The following is a 14,079-nucleotide window of genomic DNA, read 5'->3' as shown; positions in this document are numbered from 1 at the left end:
AACAGTGTAGTTCCAGGCCAGCCTTCCACTGTTCTCTGACCAAAATTCCTATTTAACTGCTACACACACTGATGTTTCATGGATTTACATCCAGAAAAGAAGTTCTCAGAAACCATATAACTTCCACCCTTTTAGAGTTGCTGTACAGTATATTGTACTCTTTGAGATGCAGAAAGAAATTTCAATTCAGACTTCACTAACATAGGAGCAAGAACAGGTAAACAGCATCTACTGTTCTTTGTCCATTAAGAAAGATTGCTCAGCCAGCTTGGTGACACACACCTATAATCCCAGTGGCTTGTAAACATGAAGTAGGAGGATTGCAAGTTCAAACCCAGCCTTAGCAATTTAGTGAGGCTTTAAGCAACTTAACAGAACTCTGTCTCAAGAAAAAAGAAAAAAAATAGTTGGGGATGTGGCTCAGTGATTGAGCACCCTGAGCTCAATTCGTGGTACAAAAAAAAAAAAAAAAAAAAAAAAGAAAAGAAAACATAAAAACAGAATAAGCTGCACTGTATAAAATAAATTTTAATTACTTTATCTAAGAGCTAATAAAGGTACCTCTGAAAATCCATGCTAGTCTCTGGAAAGTCATAGCAAAAAAATTAACCAAACCCTAGAGAGGCTTCTATTAGTGAATGAAGTCAAGTGAATTGTCACAGAAACATAACATCTTGACAGGCACATCCCAAACTAAGCTGGTCTAAAAGTGAACTCTGTTTACTTCCTGCATTCTAGTCTACTCACTTGTGAACCTTGTTCTTGCACAGAAATGCTGTCATCATGGTCTACCCAGGCCACAAACTTCTGAGGCATTCCTAACCTTCCCCTTCAGATCTTAACATCTGCCCAAGCCAACTTGAATAACCAAAGAGGAATAGATGGCTCTGCTCCACAATCCTTCCCCGCTTTTGGGAATGCTAGTGATGAGGGTGCAGAGCTCCCAGCAAAACTTCTGCCTGAGCAGGGTCACAAAACCCAAGGCTAAGAGTGCTCTTGGGGGCTGGGGTTGTGGCTCAGTGGTAAGCAATGGCCTAGCATGTGTGAGGCACCAGGTTTGATTCTCAGTACCACATAAATATAAACAAAATAAAGTTCATCAACAACTAAAAAAAAATATATAAATTAAAAAAAGAGTGCTCTTGGGATTTTAAAAAGCACAGGTGGAAGGAGACCCTCTTTTCTCCCTCTTGTGTGAGGGCCTGAGTATGGCCCCTGCTCTGTCCCTTAGCCCCTAAGGGCCTAAAATAATGCTGGCTTCTGTGGAATTTCATTCCTTTGAAACTTTCTTCAGAAGTCTTCTTTCTTCAATAATCCTCCTTTTAACTTATGATGGTTGATTGCAGCCAAGAATTCTGACTTGCACCTTCTAAACATTTCCAATCTGTGTGTCCACATCTATCAGCAGTGCCCTAGCTCAGGTCCTCATTGGCTCTCATGTGGACTAGTCCCACAGCCCCACAAGTCTCCTGTCTCTAGTCCACACAAACAGCTTCTGTGGAACAGATAACAGGAGGGACAATGTTCCCCACACACAACCAAACTCATCAATGGCTTTCCATTATTAAAGAAAGATATAAATTCCTTAACAGGTCTCACCCAAATATCTATATACAATCTTCCCTCCAGTCAAACAGCTGTTCCTCCTTGACTCACATTTTAGCTCTGACTACCCAAAATTGCTTGGGTTTGGTCGGAGCTCAGATACACACACACACACACCACACTGAATTAATTAGTAAGTAGGAAGTTCCCATTCTTGAAAACCTGAAGAAATCAAAGAAATGTGGCTTTCTTCTGGCTTGCTTCTAGGTATCAAAGTCATCACATTGATGTCTACAATTCATTACATCAATATCCCTAAATATTGCTGTTACAAATAACTGGTGCCAATGTACATAACACACAGCAGCAGCAAATGTCTAAAAGGAAGAATCATAGGCTATAAGAAAAGATTCTGATCACCAATGAATCTCTGCAGACAGAGCACCAGCACCGACTCCCTGAGAGGCTTTCTCACCCAGACAGTGCCCCTCTTTCTCCACTGGTGCCACTACCCTCTGTAGAAATCTGTAGTGTGGCACATGACCTCTGGTTCCTTAAGGACAGGACCATGTTCCAAGCATCCCTGGATCTCCAAGCCCAGTCAAGTCCTCAGAATACATTAGACACCTGTAAATATTTACAGAATAATGTGTGCATTCTGAGCTAAGCAGATTTTTTAAAAGTGCACTGGATATCAAGTTAGAAAACTTGGGTTTCTTTCATTAAATGTGATGAAAATATTTGAAAACAAAAAATATTTTTAATATCTGTAACCCATTGTGTAGTTAACTAAATAATCATTGTTTGTGTAGGAAGAAAAATTAATGGAAGATGTTGAGAAATAAGATCTGTTTTTTTTTTTTTTTTTTTTTTAACTTATGGAAAAATTTCAGAGAAAACTGCATAAGCAGTCAAAAAACTGGTAAATTGGACTTGAACAAAAAACCTATTGGCCTTATAAGAATGAAAAGACTATAGAATAAGAAAAAAATATATACTTCATATATCTGATAAGTGAACATTTGTGTATATCCAGAATACAGAAGAACTATTAAAACTAAACAAGAAAAGGACAGCTCAGTTTTTAAAATGGGTAAAGAATCTGAACAGGAATTTGCCTAACAAAGATAAACAATGGCTAACAAGTACACAAAGTTATTGAATATCATTATTTATCAGGGAAATGCAAATAAAAACCACAATGCAATGCCACTTCATACCCATTAGGATGACTAATATGGAAAAACACCATGTCACAATGTTGGCAAAGATATGGAGAAATGAAATCTTCAAACATTGCTGATGGGAATATAAAGTGGTTGAGTCACCTTATAAAACAGTCTGGCAGAGTTACTTATGGCCCATAAATTTCAATCCTAAGTATCTACCCAAAAGAAAACAGAAGTCAACTCAAAAACACAAATATTCACAGCAGCATGATCATAAGAACCACAAAGTGAATGTCACCCAAATATCCATCAACTGATAAATGGATAAACAAACTACAGTGTATCTATATAACAGAACACTATGTAGCAATAAAAGGAATGAAGTTCTAATATGTGCTACCTAAAAAACAGGATAAAAAAAAAAACAAATACAAAGGGCCATATATTGAATGATTACATTTATATATCATGTCCAGAACAAGTAAATCCACAAAGAGAGAAAGAAGATTCATGCCTACATGGAGCAAGATTGAGTGGAGACTGACTGCTAAAGGGCATGGGTCTTCTTTGGGTATGGCAAATGTCTTTCCATATTAGATAGCTGGATAGGCACACAACTGTGTGAATATACTAAAACTCAGTGAATTGCACTTTTAATGAGTGACCTTGATGGTAATGTGAATTATATATCAATAAAGCTGTTATTTTTGAAAATGGCTGCCCAAATCATATACTAACACCTCTGCACAAGGGTCTGGTTGAATCACTCTGCCTGTGACAGAATAAGCTGTCAGAAAAACACACAATCTGTTAAAATGGGAAAATAATCTATGTTCCTACCAATAAATCTCTATTTCAACCAACCATAAAACCAAATCCAAAGTAGACAGAGCAAAGAACAAAAAAAGCATGCAATTCAACAATTAGCTGGAAGGTTACAGAATGAAACTAACCAAAGATTGTCTACCCCTCTTTCCAAACAAATGATCACTTACTCTGCCAGTCTAAATTAAACTTTATGCCTAATATAGAAAGAAACTGTTTCAAATACAGAAAATCCCACCCATTTAATATGTAATAAAGTCTTTGGGGGGGTAGTTGTTGATGGACATAATTGCTTTATTTATTTATTTGTCTCTCTGTTTGTTTGTTTGTTTGTTTATTTATTTATTGTGGTGGTGATGATCAAAACCAGTGCCTCACACATGCCAGGCAGGTGCTCTACACTGACCCATAATCCCAGCCCTGTAATAAAGTCTTAATATTTATTTAAATGTAGTATAAAAATTTTAACAAATGCAGCTAACAGGAGAAATAAAGAAAAAGGTCTTCATTTTTATTACAAATTCTGTTTAATCCCTCACTTTCCAGGAATATTTTTAGTAGGTTTTAGGGCACAAAATTAAAGAAATTAACTCATAAGTAAAATGAAAGGCACTGTATAAACAAATCCCTGTACTTTCACAGAAAAGTTTCAAAAACCTAAAACTTCAATATTTTAGAAAACAAATAAGATTACATCATTAGCCACAATAAGATACCAGAAGGAAAACCTCATTAATTTGGCCCAATAATGAAGACTCAGTAATTTCAAGTCTGCCTTGATTTAATTTCAGACTATGTATTCAGAAATATTTGCTAGGGGCTGAGGTTATGGCTAAGCAGTGGAGTGCTTGCCTCGCACATCAGGGCCCTGGGTTAAATACTCAGCACCACATATAAATCATACAACTAAAAAATAAATATTAAAAATGAAACAATTGTTAGGCAAAATAAAGTGCAAATAAAACTGGATAGAGTATTATTTAATTGATTTTAAAAATTTCACATGCAAATGACTTCTGCAAAAATAATAATTAAAACAAGTTACATGTATTCTTTAGAATCCTGTACTCTAATTGAAATATTAGAATAAAGTAAATAAAATAGAGACTAAAATACTTCTTAAATCTATTAAATCTTTAATTGTTCCATTTCTATTTACTTTGGCTGTGAAAAACTGGTTTAGGAGTCAGAAAAGCTTCACAGGCAAGACTCAGACAAAAATTTATTAATTCTACTCAAAGTCTGGCAATCTAATTTTCTGCTTTTATTTTAAAAAATGTGAACCATACAATTATATTTACTTTATTTTGGGGGGCATTTACTTTATCATTATTTTTAAACAACATATTTTATAAAATATTGCCATGTCTATACTGAGAAACATAAACAGATCTTAAACAGGAACCAGCAGCATACTCAGTTTAAATACTTACTCTGCCCTTTAAAAAAAGATTTAAAATACAGGACACATGTGATTATAAAAATTAAATAAAATATAGTCCACATCAAAATTTGAAATAAAGTAACCATTGAATGTTATGGCAGCAAGTGCCATACAGTTATGCACATCGAAATTTAAAAGAAACCATGTTAGTCTGCTCTAAATTAAAATGTATACTATTCTCTTTTGCATCTTTAAATAATAATGATAATATGCATCAACCTTTGGGAGGTTGAGGCTGAGGCAGAAGGATCCTACATTCAAGGCCAGTCTTAGGAACTTAGTGAGGCCCTAAGCAACTTAGCAAGATCCTGTCTAAAAATTTTTAAAAAATAAACAAAAGGGCTGGGGATGTGTTTCAGTGGTAAAGTGCCTCTAGATTCAATTCCCAGTACCAAAAAATTAAACAAAGAAGTAAATAATGATTTTGATGTCTGTGGATGCCTAGCATTTAGGTAGGTATTCAGTGCTGAATGAAAACTGGTGAATAAATCGCCAGTTGGTCCATATTGTCCCAGCCTTGGGTTATTCAGTAAACAATGTTAACTGAAGTGAAAAGAAAAGCACTCTCAGGAAAGGCAATCTAGATGTACTTTATATATAGAAGACAGTTCAAAGAATAAACAGTCGGTCAATGATAAAGTTGTGAATCTGCTTCATGTGAGGCCATCTTTATATGTTACTCTTATTTGATTGAAATAAAATCTAAAGCAAACATAAAATTAAAAATCATATTTCATCAGGAAGTGATAAAATCTTTGGACAGAAGAGATACACATAGTTTTAGACATGATTGGACAATCATATAGTTTACATAACTCATAAAAACTATATTATCACCATATTACAGAAATAATATTCTTTATGCTATTCAGCCATTGGTATCCATGTTTGGAAATTGTTAAGAAATTTATTTTAAAAGTTACTTTAGGCTTTCCTTCAGGTGAATAAAACACAAAAGTACTACTCTTTGCAGAAGAAGACATTCTGTGTTCAAAACAATTATAGCTGGTTGATCAAGTTTTCAAATAATGCTTTTAATATTTGCTTTTTAGTTTTTTTGTTTGTTTGTTTTTTTTTGTTTGTTTGTTTGTTTTTTTTTTTTCACGCTGGACACAATCCTTTTATTTTATTTTTATGTGGTGCTGAGGATTGAACCCAGTGCCTCATACAGTCCAGGCTAGTGTACTACCACTTGAGCCACATCCCCAATCCTCAAGTTTTCAAATATTAACAATGAGTTAAAATCAAGGCAAAAGACCTAAAAAATACTCAATATATTTAAATATTTTCATCACATTAAATGCCTAAGAATATCTGACATGTAAGAATCACTAGTATGTTCTTAAGGAAGAGAATTCTTTTGTTAATAAAAATGTTGAATGAAAGAAATCTTTGAATAACACAAGGTTTCCTTAATAGTTTACAGTGAAACACACCTATAATCCCAGAAAATCAGGAGACTGAGGCAGGAGGATCACAAGTTCAAGGATAGCCTCAGCAACTTAGCGAGGCCCTGTCTCAAAAAAAAATAAATAAATAAATAAATAAAATAAAATGTGCTGGGGATCTAATTTACTAGTGAAGTACCCCTGGGTTTGATCCCCAGTACCAATAAAACACATGTTATCTCAAAAATGTACTTTTTTCCCTATTGAATTAGCAAAGATTAAAAAGATTAACAAAACTTGGTGTGAGCAAGGGTTTTGAAAATAGGATTCTCATGGGCATTGAAGGGGACAGTTTTTACAGATAACAGCTTAGCTATATTTATCAATATTTAAAAAATGTATATAATCTTTGACCTGGCAGTTATACCTCTATGAAGATAAGTGAATAAGTATACCATAATCAATATACCACTATTAACAAGAAAGAAAAACAAGTAACAATCTAAATGGCTATGAAAGGAGTAGCTAGATAAAGTATGATGCCTCTAAATAATAGAAAACTAGGCAGGCAGGGCTGGGTTGTAGCTCAATGGTAGAGCACTTGCCTGGCATGTGTGAAGAACAGGGTTTGATTCTCAACACTGCATATATAAAGATCTATTGACAACTAAAAAATAATTAAAAAAAAAAAAAAAAAAACTAGGCAGCCAGTAAAATGATCACCCATGATTATGCACATCAGGTTCAACTCACAAATAGAGATATATATAGAACACTATAAAAATGACCACATAGCTTCATATATAGAGAGAGACTGCTGTGTATTTAAAATCTTATATACACTTTCATATCCATCAATAAGTTTCCAAAAGTGAGTTAATTGTGGCCATTTCTTTGTGCAGGAGTTGAGGGTTTACTTTTGTCATTATGTTGTTTTATATGGGTAAAAATTTTTCTAATTATTATAATAAAAAATCACAACAAACTTTTAAGAGAAAGAAGTGCCTCTATATCACCAAAATTACTTCAAATCTTTTCATCTTCCTATTTAAGAGGAAAGAATTCATTGAATGTTGCAAGTAAATGTAATACAGAATCTCCTTCTCAGAACCACATTTTAAAATGACAAAATAATAGAAATTAAAATATTAGAGTCATAGAGATAGGGAAAGACAAACATCATTATTCAAACAGCCCACATTATTGGCATTCACCTTACTACCCAGAGGTTGTATGAACTCAAACACTCCTAAAACAATATCCCTTTTACACATTAAGGAAGCAGACTAAAATAATAATAATAATAATAATAATAATAATAATAATAATAATAATAATAATAATAAAAAAATAATTTTTAAAATGTAAAATCATAAAACACTTACCACAGTAAAAATATTTAATTATTTTCCTGTCTTACATTCTTTCATAGCACCTTTATTAAGAACCTGAAAAAAAAGTTTGGAGAAGTTAAATAGATTTTAAATGTATACATTTAATCTGATGTTTATTTCCTTTAGATTTTTGTTTTCCTGGAACTAGAGAAAACAGTTCAAAAGTACATGGGAAAATAAGCAAGCAAGAATTCCCAGGAATATGAAAAGCAAAAAGGGGAAACTAGTTTTAAAAGATATTAAAACTTTTATAAAATCAATAATGTGATCCTGGTATATGAAGAAAAAGACTAATAGAATACAAACCCCAGAGACACCCCAATACCTCCAAAATTTAACAACACCATAAGAGATTCAAAGAAGGGCTCTAAAAGCAACAGGTGAAAATAACAGGCACACAGAAAAAGATAAAGTTGAACCTATGCATCATTCTGAACACCAGAATAAATCCTAATTTGAACATTTAAATGTAAATGTGATACCATAAAAGTACTAAAAGAAACCATGGGCAAATTCTAAAAATCTTGGAGGCCTTTCAGTGACTTAAACTCCAGATACCTGGGCTGGGGCTTTAGCTCAGTGGTAGAGTGCTTGCCTAGCACTTGTGAGGCATTGGGTTTGATCCTCAGCACCACATAGAAATAAAGAAATATTTTTTAAAAATATCAAGATACCATAATGATTAATATAAACTGTAAAATTTTAAAAAAATGTAAGACTTTTGTATATCAAAATATGTGAAGGTAAATAAAAATAAGTGAAAATCTGGGGAAAACTAGAATTGATATCACACAGGGCTAATCTCTCCAATTTACAAATTTCTAGAAATTGATAATGGGAAAAAAGCAACCCAAAACAGAAATGTGAAAAAAAAAAAAATTAACAGAGAGTTCACAAGAAAAAAAATACAATTCGTTTTTAAGCATAATATGCAGAGCCTTATTAAAAATGATAGAAATCCACATTAAATTACTCTATATTGATAATTCTCATCTATCAAACTGTTAACAAATTCAAGGGTTGTACACAGTACATTGGAAAGGCCCCAGAAAAAATAGGAACTCTCTCATACACTGAGATCTGCCCTCTCGTATCTGTGGTATTCAGACTGAATTCAACAATCATAGGTGAAAATATTTTTTAAAAATATTGTCATACTGAACACATACCAACTTTTTTGTTGTCACTAGTCCCTAAACAATACAGTGTAACAACTATTTATATGGCATTTATATTGTATTAGTCTTCTAAGAAATCTAAAGATGATTTAAAAGTATGTGGAGAAAGTGCATAGGTTATATGCAAATACTATGCTTTTTATATAAAAGACTTAAGCATCCTTGTATTTCAGCATCCACAAAGGGGTCCTCAAATCAATCCTCTATGAATAATGAGGAGCAACTGTACTTGTGGGAGTTTAAAATGGTGCAACACCTAAGAAAGGAAGCATTTAACTAAATTATAAATGCAATGCCCACTGGCACGGTGATCCCACTTCTAGGAATGTATCCCACAGATGTACTTGCACATGTATAAAATGATATGTATACAAGCTGGTTCACCATAGTATGGTCTGTGATAAACCTAGAAACAACCCAAACACTACGGGGGGGGGGGGGGGGGCTGGATAAGTAAACAAGGCACTTAATAGACACTGTTTAAACACAGCTGGTTTTTTTAAGTGTTTTCTATAAACAAATATTATATTCATTCTAAATAAATACTAATAGGAAAAAATCTAAAGAGCATATAAAGAAAAAACAATAGGATAGAATTACTTAAATAGTATACCACATTTTATATAAAAAGAATATAGTACACTGGCATTTCTCCTACTATAAAAGGAAACAATTGACATCTATGGGAAATAAATTAAAGGTAGTTATCTAAAAAAGAGGGGTGAAGGGGGGGGCAAAGCAGTTGGAAATCACATTTTCCGAAGCATGCCTGTGTCATTTTAACTTTTGAACCATAAGAACATGTTATCTACATTAAAAGAATTTTTAAACATTAAAAAGAATATTACAGAAAGAAGAGAAAGAGACACCCATAGATAAGATTTAAAACTAAGGTTTAAAGAGATTTTTTGCTCTGAAATTAGATGCTGAAAAGCAATCTTGGTGTGGTCATTACAAAAAAAAATGCTTTTTCCCCCTTCAATCAAGTTAAAGAATATGAAAATCTGTTTTTAAAAAGCTATTTAAATGAGTAAGAAATTTGGAAAGGGGAGAAAAATGTACAATGAGGACACTCTAATATAATGGTTCTCCAAGTATGGTCCCTGTACCAGCAACATCAGCAGCATGTGATAACTTGTTAAAATTAAAATTCTCAGGCTCCCACCCAGACTACTGAATCAGAAACTTTGTACTAGTCCAGCAATCCTGGTAATACCCTGAAGTCTGAGAGTCACATATCTTGTCTGGTTCTTCCCACAGGTTCAGATACGCCACCAGTCTGCATTTCAAACAAGCTCCAGGACATAGGACCACACTTGGATAAGCAAAGCTGAAGTCCTCCTGGGGGAAAAAGGTATGTAACCTTCATATGGTTGAGTTTCCCATGAAACCTGTCCTCAGTATCAGATGGAAAAAGTCCTTATACAGGCTTCCTAGCCAAGAGATATCATGGAGCTAGTTTCCTACATAAACTGTACACAGAAAATAAATGTTTTCAAATACATTCTTATAAAAACAATAACAACTATGAATCATTGAAATTCAACTTAAGGATGTCTCACTTGAAAAAACTTATAAGTGGACCTACAAACTTTCAGAAATTGGGCTAAGAAACAAAAATAATCCATATTCCATAAATTCTGCCTGTGTTGTGTGAACAACTTAACCTCAAATGCATTAACTGCCCACCATGTGCTTTCATGGAAAAGCACCAAGAAGTTTGTTTCCCTCAAACCCTTTTCAAAAAATTGTCCTCATGTTGATGAACACTGGTCTTCCATTTGTTTTACACAAGGAGAAAGATCTGTACAGGTGAAAGACCCACCGATTCCCTGTCCAAGAAAGACGCACGAGGCACTGGCTGCAAACGCAAGAGGTGATTTATTGATACACAGGCGCCTGCGGGTGCCCAGCGAAACCTCAGCCGGAGCTTCGGTGAACTGGCACACCGGGCTTTGGGGTACAGATCTTTTATAGGGTACAGTGGTCAGTTTCCCTCCTAGCACAGTAACAGGTATCTCATTGGCTCTTTTGAATCCAGCATATAGGTCACTTAAAGGGTAAACTTGTTTTTCACTATAGGTTCCTGGAAAAACCATATAAAAACCATTTGTTATTCATTGTATGGTTTTTCATTGTATGATCCCGTTTGCCCAACCGTGCCGGTTCCTTTCCCAACCATCCTGTCCTTTCTTAATCGGTTACACTTAACTGATTTTCTGAAAAATACATCTGACGTCTGTGCAGGTGCGGAAGCAAGCCCTGGTGATTTATTACTGGGCCTAAAGTTATTGGGCTGGGGTCTTTCATTCCCCCCTTTTTCTTTATCATGGATAGAATCTTATATCCATTGTTCTGCTTGCTCAGGTTCTTGGATTAAGCTTGTGTGTGACCCTGTTTGTTGTTTAAGCAACTGGTACTGTTGAGTTAGAACCATAGTTTGGATTATAGAAAGTCTCTCTCTCATGAATTGCACCAATCTATTGAGTATGCAGGGTCCAAACGTTAGGATTATTAGCAGAATAACTAAAGGTCCCGCTATGGTGGATAGCAAAGTAGTTAACCATGGGGATTTGTTAAACCAACGTTCAAACCATCCTTGTTGTGCTTCAAATTTTTTTTTTTTTTTTTTTTTTGCCTTTTTGCCAACCTTTCAGTGACTTTTTTCATAGTTTCCCGGACCACCCCCGTATGGTCAGCATAAAAACAACATTGTTCCTTTAAAACCACATAGAGACCATCTTTTCTAAGGAATTACAGATCTAATCTCCTCCTATTTTGTAGCACGACTTCTGAGAGGGAAGAGAGAGATTTCTCTAAGGCAGTGATAGACTTGGTCACTTGATGTTAGACCCCCGATTTATCTAACTACACTGACTACCTAACTTTAAATCTGGCTTTATTTATTTATTTATTTTTTAAATTTGGGAACTCCTTACTGCTGTGAGGAAGGGGGACGAAGAGAATCTTTCTGGCTTCTTCAGGCTGAAAAGGGACGGCGTGGGGCAAGCAGTTTGGAGTCCCCCTTAAAAATATTGGGTCTATCGAGTGGTCCATGATGAAAGTCTAATTGAGAAGTAATAGGCTGGAGGGCCATTTGAGTGATGGGTGGTCTATAAGAGAAACAAGAACTTATTAGTACTGGAACCATATTGATGCAGTAATAAATGCCACAGCACAGAAATATGCCGATGAGTATAATGGCCAAGACAAAGATTAACAATGTTTTCTATCAGGCAGTACCAGGAACTAGGAGCTAGGATATTATTTCCACGAAAAAGTTGCTGATAACATGGCTTCCATCTGAGCAGGTAAATCTTTAAGGATATTTGTCACATTGTCAGAAATGTCAGGGATGTCAACACAACAACTAACATGTAGAGTTACAGATGTCTTTTTCTTTAAGATATAGTTTAATAATTTAATGCCATCTGATCCTGCAAAATCCTTTTATTAGTATAACCTCTGTGTCTAATAGAGAAAATTTTAATTTTGCTACTTAGGGCTGGATAACCATATTAGCAAACATCAAGCCTACCTGCGTTGGCTAGAAATAAAGGCCTTAGACTAAAACTATTCTAGCAGTCCCTTTGACAGTTATCAGGCATTTCTGTCTAAGAATCTCTTTTGTAGCCTCCAGTTTACTTATTTATGGAAGTTACATTTAACTATTATTATCATTTAAGATGTCCAGGAACAGCTGTGCTTTGGCTTTGACTGTCTTTGCTAAGTGTTTAAGATGAAGCAAGTCAAACTGACTTTTGTTTCTACCTATTGTTTACAGTCAGCTGAGTTATCCTGGGAGTCCTCGGGAACTTCATAGCAGCTTTTCAGTTCTGCTAGTGCCATTTGCGCTAGGATGGGTCCAGGCCTTGCTTGACCATATGGCGTCCCTCAGAAGCATCAGGGATGTCTCCCTTTTCTAATGACCCTCCTCTTTACAGCAAATGCACCGATTGGCTTTCTGTCCTCCACTGGTCTCATTAATCTCCCTGCTCAGGAGGTTATGTGGCCTAGAGTTGCAGAGCCCTTTGGAGAAGTCCCCTATTCCCTGATTCAGACTGACTCAGAGGGCAAGAGCCAAATATTGGTTTTCTTGGCCCTTTTAATTTAACTAATTTTAAAAACTTGATCTTAAACATCCAGCAAATAAGTTAACAGCCTTATATTAAGAGCACTGGGCTTTAATGTTTATCTCTCTATCCTGTAGGTGATAACTCCTTATCTTATGTTGACCCAGGTTGTGTTCTTAAAGCAATACCTCTTTAAAACATTAACAGGCAATCCTTAAACCATCTATAAGCAAACTACAAAACAAAACTAACTAGGGTAAAAACATATTTAGCTTATATAATAGCTACCTTGAATTCTGGCAGGGTTATACATCATAATTCCCTGTTTGAGATCCTAGTAATCTTGGCAAAAACCTACTTTTGGACACAACTTTAACTGTACTGAAATCTGGCTTACTTCTTTCATAGCCACTTTCACATGTAGTGAGATGGGACAGAGCCTTATCTCAAGTAAGGCAGGGCTCTTTATAAATCTCAAGTACTATAGTTCTGAAGCTGATCATTTTACAAAGTTTACATAAATTGTTGTTCAAGTTTAATATCACACCTAAAACATGAATTAAAGGCTGAAAGCTTTTAACCTCTTATAGAAAAGTTGTAATGTACTTTTGTGTTTTGCAATAAAACCTTTACACAGATTAGGCTCTCAGACCCTCAGAGTAGAAAGTAACATGGAACCGTACATATCTTATTGATAACAAGTTCAGTTTAGAACACAAATGATATAATTGAATCTCCAACATGTTTTTTTTTTTTAAGCCTAAAATTACCATACAACTTTAGAACACCAGCTTGATATAATGTTCTTTTGAAGCTTCTACCTTACAGACTTGTATACCTGGAAGATATGAACACATTAATAACACCATAATTACATAAACCTCCTTTTGTTCACATTTTGAAACAATACTTGTAAACTTTTAAATTTAAGCAGAGTTAACATTTTATTAGGGCCTTTTTGAACACCTAGAGAAACTTATAAGCTTAATTTTGAGGACATCTTTACTTTTATCTGTTTACCCAATCTAAATTGAACCGTTTGAATCACGTGAATTAAAGATAT

General features: G+C 34.6%; 1 long non-coding RNA gene across 1 annotated transcript; it reads right to left on the bottom strand.

Moving 5' to 3' along the window:
• Positions 1-10,805: 10,805 nt before the first annotated feature.
• On the bottom strand, positions 10,806-13,754 carry LOC139704074 (uncharacterized). The gene is made up of 2 exons (XR_011706128.1): positions 11,883-13,754; positions 10,806-11,029 (listed from the first exon to the last, which is right to left on the bottom strand). It is a non-coding gene; the product is annotated as an uncharacterized lncRNA (long non-coding RNA).
• Between the last annotated feature and the right edge of the window lie 325 nt (positions 13,755-14,079).

This window comes from Marmota flaviventris, unplaced genomic scaffold (genome assembly GCF_047511675.1).
Source record: "Marmota flaviventris isolate mMarFla1 unplaced genomic scaffold, mMarFla1.hap1 Scaffold_209, whole genome shotgun sequence".
Classification (NCBI taxonomy): Eukaryota; Metazoa; Chordata; class Mammalia; order Rodentia; family Sciuridae; genus Marmota; species Marmota flaviventris.
This window is presented reverse-complemented; position numbering and strand designations above follow the sequence as displayed.